Source organism: Trachypithecus francoisi, unplaced genomic scaffold (assembly GCF_009764315.1).
Source record: "Trachypithecus francoisi isolate TF-2019V2 unplaced genomic scaffold, Tfra_2.0 Contig01440, whole genome shotgun sequence".
NCBI lineage: Eukaryota > Metazoa > Chordata > Mammalia > Primates > Cercopithecidae > Trachypithecus > Trachypithecus francoisi.
The window spans coordinates 11,318,359-11,336,603 of record NW_022681431.1 but is presented as its reverse complement, the minus strand read 5'-3'; the positions used below and the strand labels follow the sequence as shown (position 1 = coordinate 11,336,603).

Genomic DNA, 18,245 nt, shown 5'->3' with positions numbered 1-18,245 from the left:
TAATTTCAAACTTTCTCCAAAAGACAACTCCAGGCTCAGATGGCTACACTGGTTAATTCTCTCAAATATATCAGAACCAATTCTACACCAACTCTTACAGAAAATTCAAGAGAAGGGAGTACTTCCCAATGTATTCTGTGAGGCTGCATAACCCTAATACCAAAGCCTGACAGAAACATTATAAGAAGAGAAATCTATAGGCCACCAATATCCTTCATGACCTTTAGTGTAAAATTATAACAAAAAAATTTTGGCAAGCATGTTCAACAATATATTAAAAAGACAATACATCATAATCCATCAGTGTTTTAACATTCAAAAATCAATCTATTTAATTCACCATATTTATAAACCAAAAACTAAAAATCATATGATGATCCCCATTGGAACCGAAAAAAATTTGTTAAAATTCAACATCAATTCCTGAAATAAATTCTTGAAATACTAGCATTAGAAGAAACTTGATATAATATACCTATTTTTAAAAGACCATAGCTCACATCATTGAATATTTTACACCTAAGGATCAAGAACAAGGCAAAGATTTCTACCCTCACCACTTCTATTCGACATTCTATAGACAGTTTCATCTAGTTTAATCAGGAAAAAAAACAACAACAAACAAATAAAAGGCTCCAGATTGGAAAGAATGAAAACGAAACTGTCTTTATTTGCAATCACATAATCATCTATGTAGAAAATCTGATGATATCTAAAAAAAACCTGACTACAACTAATATATGACTGTAGTAAAGCTTCAGGATACAAGATCAACATAGAAAAATTAATCCTGTTTCTACAAAACAGTAAGGAATTATTAGAAATAGAAAAAAATTAAATACCTTTTACAATAGCATTAAAAGTATTAAAATACTTGGGTAATAGCTGACAAAGATATGCAAGGTCTGTACACTAAAAAGTACAGAACACATTCCCATTGTGATTGAGGATAGTGAAAAGAAAAATAACTACAGAACATTGATGAGAAAGAAAGAAGTTCTAAATCAATGGAGAGTTACACCTTGTCTGCGGATCAGAAGACCTAATACTGTTAATCTGTGAATATTCCTAAATTTATCTACACATTCAATGAAATGCCAATCAAAATTTCAAAATTCTAATAGGTTTTTGTTGAAATTGATAAACTTACTCAAAAATTCCTACAGAAATGCAAAAGATCTAAAATAGACAGGACAATAGCCGAAACAATAGCCTGGAGTTTTCTTGAGGTTTTTAATCACAAATTTCTTTGTTAGATGTAGAGCTATTCAGGTTAACTATTTCTTGGGTTAAGCACTTGGGTAAGCACTGCTAGTTTGTGTCTTTCAACAAATATGTCCATTTCATCGAAGTGGTCAAATTTAGTATCCGTAGAATCAACTCTTTCACACCTGATACTGGTAGTTTTATGTCTACTCCATTTTTTCCTAGTGTAGTATGGATACAAAGATAGACAAATAGACCAGTAAGACAGAATAAAGACTCCAGAAATAGATCCACAGATATGTGTACAATTAACTTTTGACAAAAGTACAAAGGCAAGTCAAGAAAGTCAGGAAAGCCCAGCCTTTTCAATAAATGGTGCTGGAATCACTATATATTCATAAGCAAAAAAGAACAAGAACTTCAATATGTATTTCAAAACATACACACAAGTAAATTCAAGATGGATCACAGATTTAAAATGTAAAACCTAAAGCTTCTAGGTTTTGTAAACCAAAATGTAAAATAAAACTTCTAGACAAAACCATAGGAGCATATCTTTGTGGCACAGAGTTAGGCAATGATTTCTTATCTAGAACAAAAAGAAGAGTTTACACAAAAGAAAAGTTGATAAATTGGACTTCATCTAAATGTAAAAACATCTGTGTATTATTTATTTATTCTCAAGACAGGGTCTTACTGTGTCACCCAGGCTGGAGTGCAGTGGCACAATCACGATCACTGCAGCCTTTAACTCCTGGGCTCAAGCGATCCTCTCAGCTCAGCTTCCCAAGTAGCTGGGACCACAAGTGCACACTAATACATCCAGATAATTTTTGGATTTTATAGAGATGGGGTCTTGCCATATTTCCCAGATTGATTTCAAACTCTTGGGCTCAAGTGATCTGCTCACCTTGGCCTCCCAAAGTGCTGGGATTACAGGTGTGAGCCACTGTGCCCAGCCAACATCTGTGTATTAATCACAACTTTTATTTTGTATATTTTCTAATGTTTTGACATTTTGGGGAGGATCTTGCTGCCTAGGGAAAGATTGCCCCTGCAAGGGCTAGTTTATTCCCAGACAGAGTAAACAATTTGTTGGTATGCCTACCTTTCATATACTATTAAATAACTAACCAATCCAGAGTTCATACCCCCAATCACCTCCTTTATCTAATTCTCACACACCAAGTCAGTATTTCCCCTGCCCTGAATCAACCCAGGGCAAGGTACCAAACAACTAGGGACGACCCTGTACCCTAAAGGCTGCTGGAGCTGATCCTAAGTTTTTTCCCCTGCCCTACTTTGCCTTTCCAATAGAGACCCCAACAAGTTCTGTGACCTGTGCCTTCCCCTTGCTTCTTTCTGCCTCCTAACTGACACTGCTGCTTCACCTGTGGCCAGCATTTTATGCCGTGCCTATCATTTCTAAGGAAACTATGAGTAACATTAAACTTTTCTCTCAATGGCATTGACCTATCTGTGTTGTCACTCAGTAATCTCTGTAAATTAAGACCCAAGAACAAATCAATCTGCTCCTCAAAAGACCCTGCCAAGAAAATAAAAACAGCAAACATAGACAGCAAGCAATTATCCACAAAGCGTATATCTGATGAAGTATGTATATAGAATACACACACACACACACACGTACATACTCATTCACCTCACTGAAGGGGGTTAGGGGGAGGCACTACCCTAACAAACCTGAAAATGGGTGAACTTCACAACATCAAAGGCAAAACAAATTGTACGTAAGTACTATACCCTAGTTGATAAAGTTGTTTCCCACAAGGTATAACTTAACAATCATGATACCACTATACACCTATACTAGAACTGAAATATATATATATATAGTATACATATATATATATAATATTCTTAAACCTCTCCATTCCCAATAAGAAAACCACAACTCAATATAATAACAAACTATTTGAATAGACACTTCACCAAAGAAGATATGTGAAGGACAAATAAAGGACAAAAATATGCTCAGTATTATTAGTGACCAGGAAAGTGCAAATTAAAACAACAAAAGGATACCACTACACACCCACTGGAATAGCTAAAATTAAAAGGACTAATCATACCAAGTGTTGGCGAGGACTTGGAAGAATGGAACCCTCCTTCACTGCTGGTGAGAATGTAAAATGATGCAACCACTCTGGATAATATTTTGGCAGTTTCTTTAAAGTTTAACTGTTCATTTATTGCATGACCCAATCATTCTAAGAATATTAACATGAAATAAAAAATACACATCCATATAAAAACTTGTATACAAATATGCAAATCATCTTGTCATACCCAAAATTTGAAACAACCTAAATGAATAGTAATAGATGAATGGATAGACAAGTTATAGTATACCATGCAATGTAAAACTATGCAGCTATAAAAATGAACTATTGATAACACAACATGAATAAATCTGAAAATATTTATACTGAACAAAGAAGGGAGATAAAAGGAATGCTCAATGTATACTTTTATTTACTTTAAAAAAACTCTAGAAAATGCAAACTAATGTATAGTGACAAAAAAGATCAATGACTGTCTGGGAGGTGAGATAGGAAAGGGATTTTCAAGAAAAATGAGAAAAGTGTTCAGAGTGATGGGTTTAGTAGCATAAACATATGTCAAACTTTATCAAATTTTATACTTTTAATATGTAAAGTTTATTGTCTATATTTTTAAAAAATGGAACGGTCTATACAAATCTAGATTTTTGGCTTCTCTTGAAAAATTTAAAAAATTTAGAAACACTGGACCCAAGTTCCTGCATCACAACAATTAGCTACAACCAAGTGGCAGCTAGACATATACTTTGAGTAGCCACAGACCCAGTCACTCTGTTTTTCTCATATATATCCATTTTCTTAATTTATTCTCTTCTTCGTCTCCATAACCCTCAAGTGTTTGATCCCTGAACCATCTCTGTACTCTCCCCTTCATGAAAGGGAACCAGAAACTTTCCAGCAAAGTCAAAGATTTTCATTTTAAATCTCCTGGGTCAATTAAAAAAGTAATATTCATCTCATTTATTGTTAATAGGAATGTAAAATAGTACAGCCACTTTGGAAGGCAGTTAGGCACTTTTTACCATAAGATGTAGCAATCATGCTTCTAGGTATTCACCCAACTGATTTGAAAACTCATGCCTACACAAAAAACTGCAAGGGAATGCTTGTAGTAACTTTACTCATAATTGCCCAAAACAGGAAGCAACTAAGATGTGCTTAAATAGCTGAATGGATAAACAAAGTGGTACATTCATACAATGGAATATTACTTAGTGATTTTTGAAAAAGAACTACCAAGCTGCCAAAAGACATGGAGGAATTTCAAATGCATTCATTGCTAAATGAAAAATGTCAGTCTGAAAAGCCTATATGCTATGTGATTCCAACTATATGACGTTCTGGGAAAGGCAAAACTATAAACATAGTAAAAATATCAGTGTTGGCCAGGATTCTGGGGGAAGGAGAGAGAGTTGAGTAGGTAAACCCCAAGGAATTTTTTAGGGTGGCAACACTATTCTTTATGATACTGTAATGGTAAATACATTATTATACTATGCATTTGTCAAAACCCACAGAGCTTCATAAGCACAAACAGCGAGCCTTAATGCATGCACTTTTTTCAAAAATAATTTAGGAGTTTGAAGAATATCAAGATGAAATGCAGAATATGGCAAAATAATCTAATTGTATTACAAATGTATAAAACCATCTCCCTGAAGGGGGTTGGGGAGAGATACTAACCTAACAAACCTGAAAATGGGTGGACTCCATAACATCAAAGCCAAAACAAATTGTACAAAAGCACTGTACTCTAGTTGATAAAGTTGTTTCCCACAGGGTATAATTTAACAATCATGATACCGCTGTACAAACATACTAGAACTGAACAAGTAAATAAATGGATCTCAAATGGTAGGAGCCAGATTCTCACTGTTGGAGTTGGAGGCTGCAATTAAACAAGCGGAGGAGGCTAGACTGATCCATCTGGAAATGGATTTGAGTTGGAGTTATTAAAGTTATGTTTGGATTTCTATAGACAAGGCAGTTATATTCAGATCTATTTATAGATATGTGTTTATAATGAGTTACTACACATATACATTTTCTTGCTCTGTCAGTTGACAAGGCTCAAAAGCCTTGAAACAGTGAACCCCAGAAACAATGAATACACTTAGCACCCAGATCTTTCTCTGGACAACCACTTCCTACCTGCCCCTGGCATTTCTTCCATTTCTTCCTCCTAAAGTGTACCTTGGCAAACATCTATTTCAATTCTTTAAGTTCTCAGATAATGAAAATAGGGGCACAAAAAGGTGGCATTAGTTTTCCAAAGCACAGAGCCAACTGATAATAGGACCAGCAAAGGAACTCCCCGATACTGTTGCAATGACTTTTACTTACAGGGTAATTCCCCTACTGTGGGGTGCATGTTTGTTGTATTTTGTATAACAAAACAAAGAAAAAAAGGACCATTTGGGACCAGCTCCTTCCCTTAAATATTCTCCAACACCTTTCTTGGGACTAGGAGTGCTGGAGATAAATTTGCCCCAGTTCTTTTTTGGATTCACTTTAATAAAAACTTCTCAACCTCACAAGATTTTCTTTGACAGGTGTTGCATCTTCTTATGAGCATAAATGTCCTTCCAAAAGAAGACTTAAATGGATTAGAGTTTGTTAACATTAAGCTTTTTAAAAACGAGCAAACAGAACAGAGGACATTTCGACTTGGCCCAAAATCAAAGAAACTGATGGACTGATGCGCTTATCTACTTTTTTTTTTAAATTTCATTATGTAACAAGGGAAAAATCATCTCAAATTTTCCTGGCCCTCACCCTTCCTGCTTCTCTTTGCTTTCTTTATAGTTAAGCAAAGGCACTCAAAAATTGGCTCTTTAAAATGTCTTTAGAAAAAGTGCCCAGTTGTAAGGTAGGTAATGCACTTTCCTTTCTGCTTACTCTGGAGCTTTGCAGACATTAAAACTCAAATTTCTTACAAGTTGGCACTGTCTTAATTATTCCCCCTTTGTTTTGTTTGATTAGAAGTAATTACAATAATTCGCAATTACCCATTAAATCACCTTTTTTCCAACAGCAGCACTGTCCTCTCTGTTCCATATGTTCCTAATGTAACTTGAGAATAATGTTTTTTTTCCAAGGTCTTGCATCAATCGGGACCCTATTTTATCCCATCTAATTTCTAACTTTCCTCCAGCATACCTTCCAGTTCACCCGAGCTAAAATTTCTTCCTTTCTACCCCCACCCCTCTCACACCCTCAGTCTCATCTGTCTCGTAAACACACATGCACACCATACACAGGTACACGTGTGTACCTTTGTACAAACATGCATACACACACATGCACACATCCAGAGGTACACACATGTACCTTTGTACCTTGCTGACAATTGCATTCCCAGCTCAGATGCTTCCAACCCTTTGCCTATGCAAACTCTACTCATCTTCCAAGCCTTGCAAAGTTACCTTGTTTCCAAAAACATTCCCTAATTTGCAAGATACTCTGCTAGGCACAGTTAAAGAAAAAAGATTAATTCTACATAGCCTCTATCCTCAAGGAGCTGGTAATGCTTATTGGTTCCTTCTCAAAGATACTAGGACATTTCATCTCACCACAAGTGCTTGATTATATAAAGAACATCTTGCTATTTTCTATCTCAACCATGGATTGTTAGAACATAAATCATACATTAGTCTCCGTTTTGCTTTGCTATTCCAATTTAGAGGAGGAGTGGCTGACAGGGGAAGGAAGACATGAACACAGTGAAGGGCTCGGGTAATAATTTCAGTAGCCTTCAATTCTGGGCCTAGACCCAAGAGAATAACCAGGACTCTAAGTCACCTAAGGAAAGAATATATATCAAGGCACATGTACCATATGTTGAAATATTTAAAAGTATAGATCAAGCTAACAAATAAAATATGCTCTCTCCTCTTATCTTGATGAATATTCCCTCACAACAATAAAATTGAAAAGCGTGTGTAAAGCTAGGGTTTTAAATACCTAAAAATCAAAAAATATCAACAATCCAAGGGAACTCCCTCTCCAAGGGAACATGCAGTACCCCTCTCAGGAAAGTACTAACTTAGAATAGAATCTAGCATGCCTAAGGTCTTTGGGGAACAGGAGATGCTTATTTCCTCTGCCTTCCTTGGCTGCCTACATGGACACCTAAGTCTCTTCCCTTCAGGATAGATTGTCCTCTCATGCACATGCTGAAGAGTTGTCTTTCTTGACATAGGCCAGAGGCACTGATGTGCAGTAGGTTTCTTTAGTCATCAATAGGGAAAAGTATATCCACAGAATCAGTCGAGGTGGACGGTTTGGCCATAAGGGTGTGGCTATTAACACGGTGACAGAAGAAGACAAGAGAACTCTTCAAGACATTGAGACTTTCTACAACACCTCCACTGGGAAGACGCCCCTCAATGTTGCTGACCTCATCTGAGGGGATGTCCTGCTACCTAGCTCCAGCCAGGGTTCAATCTTGGGGGGCTGAGGAGCAGCAGGAGAGGGGAAGGAAGGGGGACAAGAAGTGGACATCTTGTTTTTTTCTTTGAATAAACATCACTTTTTGAGGCAAAAGAAATACATATATATGTGTATATATATCTCTCAACAATGACTAAATATAATTATTATTGTCTTTTTCTAATGTTCTGTTGCTGGGCTAGTAGCAGTGTGTAGATCAGTAATAAAAGCAAATATGGTTCATAATTACTACTTATTTATTCCACAAGCTTTATTTTCCTTGCCTTCATTTCAGCAAAATCACTGTTATCATTGAGATTGTCATGTTTCATATTCTGTTGATAATAATGAGATTTTAAAATATATTTGTATCAAAGTTTACAAAATTTCAATACATTTTCAACAAATAGTAAATTTCAAAAAATAAAAAGTTTATTTTTATAATATGCTTCAAAAAGGTATTTTTTCCAAAGCACACAAAGTAATCCATTAAAATTAAAAGACAAAAAAAGTAATTTAAAATACCAAAGCTTAAATCAAAATTATTTAAGTAAAGCTGAATTTTATTTAACTTTTTTTACTTAATTATATCTTACTATGTACTTTATAAAAATAAATTTATTCCCAATTCAATGTCCATCTACTTGTCAATGAAGAATTGGTATCACATTTCACAATGTTACATCTGGATCCACACATACACAAATCGAAGAGTATTTTTGTTTAAAATTGAAAATGTTATTCAGCTGTTAGAAGCAACTGTAGCAAATATTATGTCAATCTGTGAATAGCTCTGAAACCACAATTAAAACTTGAAGAGAAACAAGAAATGAATACCGGGTACTACTGGAAAATTATACTTCATTATGCAAGAATCTATTGCATTCATGCAATCTGAGAAAATGATTTGACAAATTTCAAATGTTTTATGTTTACATAAGTGCTGCCACCTCTCACATCCTCACCACTCGTCTAACCAGTGTCCTCTCATGTCCTTAGTGACACCACCCACAAACCTTCTCAGCATTTAAAAACAATTCTCTTCAGTTTTGAGACAAGACATGAGGTAAGAGTGTTGAAGAAAGATTTCCCTGGAATGATGAGAACTAACATTTAAATTACATCTCATGCCCAGCACTGAGCACCAACTACCAAGGGACAGAGGCATTCATGTGCTATTTAACAATATTTTTTATGTATTTTTATTTTATTTATTTATTTATTTCAGACAGACTCATGCTCTGTTGCCCAGGCTGGAATGCCATGGTACGATCTCAGCTCACTGCAACCTCTGCCTCCCAGGTCCAATCCATTCTCCTGCCTCTGTCTCCTTAGTAGCTGGGATTACAGGTGTGAGCCACCACATCCGGCTAATTTTTGTATTTTTAGTAGAGATGGGGTTTCCCCATGTTGGCCAGGCTGGTCTTGAACTCCTGACCTCAGGTGATCCACCCACCTCAGCCTCCCAAAGTGCTGGGATTACAGGCATGAGCCACCGCACCAGGCCAACAATTTTTTGTTTGTATGCCGTGTCCAGGACTAATAGCAATATTTTATGTCTGATAGCCTCCAAAAATTAAGAAATGAAAAAAGTCCATGAAAAAGAACATGATACGATACAAAAGGGATACATTCAGAATGTCAGAAAAAGTTCTTGATACAAAAAGATGACTATAGTTGATAACAATGTATTGTATTCTTGAAAATTGCTAAGAGAATAGATTTCAAGTGTTCTCACCAAAAAAAAGGTATATATATGAAGTAATTCCTATGTTAGCTCAATGTCGCCATTCCACGACGTATACATATATTTTAAAACAGGTTGTACACAATTAATATATATGATTTTTGTCAATTTAAAAAGTAAACAATAAACAGTATTTTGTTACCCAAAAAAAGTGTTCTTAAAAATTACAAATACAACAGCAAAAATTTAAATCCAACAGAAGTGTTTGAAAATAATATTGAGGAAATATCCCAGGAAGTAGAAAAAAGAGAGAAAGAAAATTTGTGAAGTAAGTAAGGAAACTAGAGGATCACTCCAGGATATATAGCAGCCAACTAACAGGAGTTCTAGAAAAGAACAAGAGGGAAAATAAAGAGTAACAATTCTATTGTAATTTCAATACTACCTTCAAGAACTGAAAAATATGAGTTTCCAGATTGGAAGGGGTCACTGAAAAAACAGCACAATCGATGAAAAAATATTCTGTATAATGGTCCATCGTGTGGTATTTGTAAATACCAGGGACAAAGATAAAAGCCTAAAATTATGTGAATGGTGGGAAAAAAAAGTGTTCATTTACAAAAGATACATTACTGTCATTAAAACTCCTATTAGCAACACCGGTAGAAAACAATGTAGCAATATCATCAAAATGTGAGAGGAAATTGATGCCAATCTAGAATTCTGTACCCAGCCAAACTATCAGTCAAGCACATAGGTGAAATAAGGATATTTCAGAGTTTCAATATGCCCCCAGAATTGTCTTCCTAGCTACCTTTCCCAGGAAGCTACTGGTTAACCCTTTCATTCCTCCTCAGTGAAAAGTTAAGCAGGAAGGAGAAAGACAGGGAAACCAGGTAACAAGGTTCCTACACAGGAAAGGTGAAGGTGTTCACAGGGTGAGAGTGAAGAGAAGTCCCAGGATAGCAGCTCTAGTTAGAAACATCTAGAAGTCTCTCTAGATTTCTCTCTAGAGAGAAATCAGCTTGACTAGAACAGATGCAGGAGGCTTCTGGACTAGACAGTCATGAAGAAAATATAAGTAGTAGAATACCTGACAGGTTGTAAACACACTCAGACAAGATTTTCTGGTCTATTCCAGGGGAAAGTTTGAGAGATTTCACAACTGATGCAAAGAAAATTTTGCAAATAAAGAAGTGGCAATAATTAATTCCAAGAAAAAAATCAAAAGTTATTTTTCAAAAAGAAGAAAAAATGTTATCCTAGCATACTGTGTAAGTTCAACTGTGAATATTAATTACATAGTAATAATATAAACATTGAAAAATGACTTACCCAAAAATTTTGGGAAAAAAAACCATGCTGGAAGAATGCGAGAACAGTCAGAAGAATAACATGAGTGTGTGTGTAAAGGCACTATCATTGAAAAAATAAGAAATGGTAGTATAATCATGGTCTATAGGGGAAAAAACAAAAGAGTTAAAAATATTACCATGGGAATTGGGAATTAAAGGAAATTTGGCACACAACTACTGTTTCTTAGTTACCTACCTAGTATTATTTATTGACTTGTTAAACTATGTACCTGTTTTACTTTGACAAAATTCAATTTAAAAATCAGTTGCATGGGAGGGAGTATATGGAATGAGACTGTAACAAATCATGAAGCAATTCTAGAACAATGAGAGTGTGCATTGGTCAGGGACAAAGAGTAAAATTGTTTCTCTGCATTAAAAAGTTTATTTTAGAGTCAAGGTCGTGATTTTAAAGTGCAACTAGCCAGTGTAATTATATCTTTTCCTCCAACTACATTTGTCCAAGCACAGATACAGGTGCCAAGCAAAAAGCTGGATTTAATCAAGGCTGCAGTTTGTTAAAGTGAATATATGAGAAAATGGAAAACGAGTCAAAGACATATGCAAGGGTTATAACAATTGAACATAGAATTTAAGATAGGTGAAGAAAGAATCAAGATAGCAAGGGAATCATGACAGTGAGGGGATGAAGGGCAGGGAAAATACGGTAGGACCAATGGATTGAAAGTCTGATGGAATAGAAAGGTCATTAGTGTTGGACTACTAGAAGGAAGGAGGTAGAAGAGTGGAGGTGTTGGTCAAAGAAAGGGAGCTATGAAATTGAGATTAAGGAGATGTAATTATTGGTGATGACAAAGTTACAAATGTAACTAGGGGAATGAGTGGCTGAGAATGGGTGGAGGACAAAGAAATAAGAAGAGCTTAAGGAAGTGAGGAGACAGGACTTATTTTGGGTAACATGACGACAAGTAATAAGGATGAGAAGCTGTTGCGCGGGGCAATTATTGACATCCATAATGTAGAATGCCATTTTCACATTTCATATCTATGACTTTTATGCTCCTGAGTTTATAAATTCAGGATTGGAATAGCTGTTTTACCACGTCTGTAGTAAATCCTGTATACATCTGAGGGGTAGGAGTGGGATATACTTACAAATCCTTGCAGAGGAGGACAACAATGTCTTCAGTTCAGAGGTTCTTTGGTGGTTCTTAACGACCTCCATAACAAGGTACTGAACTGCTGTCTTTCATTTCAGAGGACATTTATCAAGTTCTACTCTATGTCTACTCCATCCTTTACCCAAAATGGCTGAAGCCCATCTATGCAGACTCACTGTGAATACATGAAAGCCACATGCCACATCCTATCTTCGTTATTCACTCAGACTCACCCTAGTTCCTTCACTCCTCTTCCTTGGATCACCAATCATTTGATTCTATCCTTGTTGCCCTAATTATTATTTCAGGGTTCCCATTCTAGGTCACCATCTTGTAATTCTTCAGTGGATTTCAGCCAATTGTCTTGTTTTTGAACATGCACTGAGACCAATCCCTATTTGGGATCATCGTCCATTTCAAATAATATCTTCTCTCTGTTCATCCTAGTTCTTTGAGAGGGCCAGGCTACTCTGCACATGGGCCATGGTGAGGGTGAGTGTGCACCTTGTTTCAGACACTTGTCTCCTCTTTGAATTCTCACCAAACAAGGGAGAAGTGTCAGAAAAAACAAACCAAAAAATAGTATATACAGTTTCACTGCACCTCTTCTTCTGTGGATGAAGATAAATAATCCAAAGTTTTGGTACCCCAGAATATGTATTCATGCTTCATGTCTTTGCCTCCAAATACAGGCCATTGCTTTTCATCAAACAACACATACTACATATCTCCTATGTGCCTAACACATACTACATATCTAGTATGTGCCTGGCACATACTACATATCTAGTATGTGCCTGGCACATACTAGATGTGCTGGCTTCCATCTAGCTTTCCAGCAATCCTTTGGACACTTAAAGACTACACACATGTTTTAGTACAAGTTTCCCTTGCTTTGGGAATTGGAGGCTTTGTCTACTAAAACAAGGAATAGTTTTTGTTCCATATCCTGATTTGATTGAAGTTATGAAAAATCCAATCCTATCAAAACTTTACTGCCAATTATCTCAACATCCTGCTACAATTTCATAATTAGCCAAGGAATTTATACAGCCTAAAAATAAAGTTTGAGGTATTATTTTTATACTGAATTTACAATTTTTTTAATGGTTGTTTCAAGGGTATTTTAAATTATTTTCCCAAAGAATCTGCATTTAACTAATTAATATGCTCTTTTAAAATATGTCCTTGATTTTTAACATTTTACATGTTTATATTATTTTCCTAGCTAGGGCTCATGCCTGTAATCCCAGTATTTTGGGAAGCCAAGGTGGGAGACTCACTGGAGCCCAGGAGATTGAGACCAGCTTGAGCAATGTAGGAAGACTCCATCTCTACAGAAATAAAAAATAAAATTCACATTTAAGAAATCAGTGTCTTATATTTTCCTCATTTTGGACACAGCTCCAAACATCTTGCTGGATATATAGTATGCCCTTAATACACATGTGGGAGTTTTGTTTGCTTGGCTGGTTTTGGTTCTGGTTTTGTAGCAACACACTCAAGAAAGGCATACAGAACTTTTTTTTTAAGCTTTATGCAATCTCAACATTGTTGCCTCAATTTAAAAATCAGCCTTGGCTGAGCAAGGTTGCTCATGCTTATAATCCCAGCATTTTGGGAGGCCGAGGTGGGAGGATCACTTGAGCCCAGGAGTTTGAGACTAGCTTGGACAATAAAGGGAAAACCCATCTCTACAAAAATATAAATAAATTTTTTTAAATATAACGGTCTCTAGTAACCACACTATAATTATGTAAGAAAGTACACAATGTGTCTTAGAAAATACACATTGAAGTATTTAGGAGTTAAAAGGCACAATGTCTCCAATTTACTCTCAAAGGGAATGTATGTGTATATAAAAAGAGAGACAGAACAAGAGACAGATAACAGAGCGAGAGACAAAGAGAGAAATAGTGAGACAGAGAAATGGTGAAGTGAAAACTGGAGTAGCCAAAAACATAGAGACAGAAAGTAGAATGGTGGTTGCCGGGGCTGAAGCAAGGCAGAAACGCGGTGTTATGTCATAGGGAGAGTTGCAGCTTTGCAAAATGAAAAGAGTTATCAAATGGAGTTACGGATGGTGATGATGGTTGCGTAACATTATGAATATAATTATGACTACTGAACTGCATACTTAAAAATGATTAAGATGTTAAATTTTATGTTATGTGTATTTTACCATAATTTTTAATTTGGGGGAAAAGAGAGCATATGAAGGAAATTGTCAACAGGTGATGAATCTGGTAAAGAAGGGTACATAAAAGTTCTCTGGACTATTGTTGCAAGTTTGCTGGAATTTTAAAATTATAGAAAAATAACAAGTGACCCAAATAAGTCAATATCTAGAAAAAAGTATATCCTAGAGTGAAAAATTCTATCTTGCCATGCACTAGAAAGCAGGAGGAGAAAGAGGTTTCGAGTGCCGAGTTTCAGATGATGGATGAGGTGATGAACTACCAATTGTTTCGGTAGGGAAAGAGCCCTGACGTTAACATGAATTTTCACTTTTGCTAGGCTTGGTTTGGCTCTTAGACAACTCAGCCGTCAGACTTTAGGGAGCTTTGGGAAAATCCCAGCACACATGTTTGAGCATCGTCTACGACTGCTTCTGAAAGCCCTGCCCTGAGACAGGTCCACCCTTGAGACACTGTCCAATGAGAAAGGAAGTCAGTGGAACAATGAGTTATAATTACAAGGGAGATGAGATGGCTGAGAGGCTGGGAAACAGCTGACATCTCTCTGCTTCTGAAAGCAATTCAAGGTGAGCTCCTAATGCTACGCTGGCTCCTGAAACCACAAACTATGCCTTCTCTCCCCCAGTAAGTCATCACCAAATGCCAAAATGCATGGACTCGTGTGCTTCAGCTCCTGTATATTGTTAGGAAGTTACAATTCAGAAGCCAGCATCTGGGCACAGTCAGCAAAGTATTCTAATTTTCCAGCTCCCTTTTGCTGCAACCTGGTCCTCCCGAGTCCTTCTGCAGTGACCTGTGAAGCCCAGGATGGGCTTCCCATGTTCAGGTTTACTGTAAACTGGCAAAGAATTAAGTCAAGAAGCCTTAGGCAATGAAGAGATGCACGGGAATGCTGAGGCCTGACCACAATTGAAACTGTCTGAGTCAAAAGTCAAGAAGTCATTCACATGCCAAGGGCCATTTCCTCCACCTCACCCCCACCCCGCTATGCTGGAAGTCAATTCTCCACAGTGCGTGGTGAGTCAGACGTGAGCACTTTGATTACGGCTCAGCTGATGTCATTCAAGAAAGCAGGGGGCGTCACCCACTGCATCAGAGGAAGAGACATTTGACTGAGACAGATCCACCCTCAAGCTCTCTGGGGAGCCTGACATTTCCAGGACACAGAAAACAAACTTCCTCTTAGGAGGGAATATGCTTTCAGTGTGGGAAAAAAAATAAAAAATAAAAAATGAAAAGAGAGGGAGAGAACTGGAGAGGGTCAATACGTGCTCACCTCTGGCTGAAAGCCCACAATCGGGGAAATTTCTGTCCTTTCCGAAAAGGTGAAAGCATCAAAATGTCCTCTGGTTCACAGGCAGATCCAAGGAACTGCACGTACACAGAGAAAACCTCAGTCTTGACCCAACAGAGCCTACTGGATCTAGCAACTATGTAACTCCCTTTCAACTCAGCTCACACATTTAAGTATTTATTGAGAGGCCACCTTGTATGTGGTGTCAAAGCTATTCTTTGTGGTGGGAAGATGGAATTCAGATCCAACAGGGCCAACACATAAGCTGCTGTTGTTGTTGCTGCTGTTGTAACTTACCTTGAGTTCTCATTTTCTGACACTCCCTTTGCATGGATTATCCTCTTTAAATCTCAACAATTTTGCCAAGTAGATACTATTATTTTCTCCATTTTATAAATGAGGAAACTGAGGCACCAAAATGCTAAGTAACTGATTGAAGATCACACAGAAAAGGAGTGGAACGGTAAGGGTTTGAGCCCAGCCTAGACCAGCAGTGTTCAATTGAACTTTCTGCAATGATTGCAATGTTCTCTATCTGCCCTGTGCAATAAATAGGGTAGCCGCTAGCCCTATGTGGTTAATGAGCCTTGAAATGTGCTTGCTGCAACTGGAAAACTAGATTTTAAATTTTTATTCAATCTTATTTAACTTAAATTTAAGTTGTACTTGTTGCTAGTGGCTACCCCATTGGACAAGGCAGATTTAGACTGACTCAAAAGGTACACAACCATGTACTAAACGGCAGATGACAGTAGGGAGGACCACACCCTCATCATCTTTTAGTTGATAGAAAACCAAATTACAATAGACATCCACACCATTCTTGAAGAGGAAGAGGGTTGTCATGAGGCTATAAGGAGTGGACGAGAGAAGGGCATGGCCTGCAGTTGCCAGAAAAGGGAACACAGGCTGACTGGGGCTCTCCTTCAGGCACTGATGGCATATGTCTTTAAACACACTGAAAGCATGTGGCTCACATCACTAGCTACCACCCTTTTCCCCCATCTACCCACAACAGCCTCCATACAACTGTGACCCGGGTCCTGTAGTGGAGTCTGCAGGCCCCGAGTGCATGGAACCCCAGGGCATTCCACCACCCTCTGATGGGCACTGTGCCCAACACCAAGGAGGATGCATGGGAAAGATGTGTCCCTGGCCACCTGCTTGGGAGGAAGTAGCTCACACCCCAGAAGGCCAAGACTTACCAGCCTGAACTCACTGAGTCACAAGAGACAATGTGTGAGTCAGTATAGGATGGGTTTCAAGGGAGAGAAAAAAAAAAAGGATAACAAATTCGGGCTGGATGAATAGGTAGGGACAATGTCATACAGGAAGAAAGATTTGAGGTAAGCTGCAAAGAATGGATGAATTTGGAAGGTCCAAGAGATGGGGAGGAGAGGGACAGCCGCCAAGAGTGAGCACAGATGTCATGAAGAGAGGTCTTGTGGCTTATGTATGCAAGGTGGGACAGTGGTCAACTTTCTGGCTAGCCCTGTCTCACTCCAATGTTGGGAGCTCTGTGAACAATGTCCTTGTTCTCAAAGTGCCAGAAGATATCTGAGATAATTTTTTTTGTTTGTTTGTTTTTTAAAGACAGAGTCTCACTCTGTTGCCCAGGCTGGAGTGCAGTGGAGTGACCTCAGCTCACTGAAACCTCCACCCCCAAGCCCAAGTGATCCTCCTGCCTCCTGAGTAACTGGGACTACAGGCAAGCACCACCACGCCTAGCTAATTTTTATTATTTTTAGTAAAGACGGGGTTTCACGATGTTGGCCAAGCTGGTCTCAAACTCCTGATCTCAAGTGATCGGCCTGCCTTGGGCTCTCAAAGTGCTGGGATTACATGCGTGAGCCACTGCGCCCAGCCCTGAGAGATTATTTAAGCTGGCAGGAATTTCATCCAATATAGAGATTTCAGAGACCACCCTATAGGGATTCCATGAGGTGTCCATTCTCTTTTGTCAGCCAGTGAACGGGGTGATCCTGATGCTTCTGAAGCTCTCATGGGTGTACAGATCTCAACCACTCCCTTTTCTAAGCCAGGACCTGCTCAACTGTTAGAGGTCAAGGAGAATTTACCCCATTTCGGAGCTGTCCAGGAAGAATGACCCAGACTCTCTTGGGAAGCTGTTCTGAGAAGTAGTAAGTTTAGCTCAAGATACAAGTCCTGGTGGGCCAAGGGAAGAACTGCCTGCCAAAACCCAGCAGTAACTTCAAGTGGCTGTATTGGAATTAAAGATTTCTTTGCAGGGAACGTTTTTTTGAGGCAGAGTCTTGCCCTGTTGCCCAAACTGGAGTGCAGCAGTGCAATCTCGGCTCACTGCAACCTCCACCTCCCAGGTTAAAGCAACTTTCATGCCTCAGCCTCCAGAGTAGCAGGAACTACAGGCACGCACCGACACACCCAGCTAATTTTTGTATTTTTAGTAGAGATGGAGTTTCACCATGTTGGCCAGGCTGGTCTTGAACTTCTGACCTCAGGTGATCCACCTGCCTTGGCCTCTCAATCCCTGTAATCATGGGATTACAGGCATGAGCCACCATGCCTGGCCTTCTTTGCAGGGAACTGAAAATAGTTTCTCCAAGCATTTCATTTTGCAGTAGATGAAGCTGAGGCTGAGAGAGGAGAAGTGACATGTTCAAGTTCAGACAGCTATGGGGCCATACACAGGAGGTAAAAAACAGGATTTGAGGCCAGGATCCTTTGACTCAGCGCCACCTGGACAGAACAGGTCTGTCCCCACTGCATTGACTCCTGAGTACCATCCAAAACTAAAGACAAACCCTTCTCTTGGCCTCTTTCATGCCTATTTTCATTAAACTATTTGACTTGACAGCAGTTCTGTATTAAAAAGTAGGCACATATCTTT

At 38.1% G+C, this 18,245-nt stretch overlaps 1 non-coding gene across 1 annotated transcript; it reads left to right on the top strand.

Moving 5' to 3' along the window:
- Nucleotides 1-7,276: 7,276 nt before the first annotated feature.
- LOC117096071 lies at nucleotides 7,277-7,417 on the top strand. Its single transcript, XR_004442335.1, has one exon. It is a non-coding gene; the product is annotated as a small nucleolar RNA SNORA67 (small nucleolar RNA).
- The last annotated feature ends 10,828 nt before the right edge of the window (nucleotides 7,418-18,245 follow it).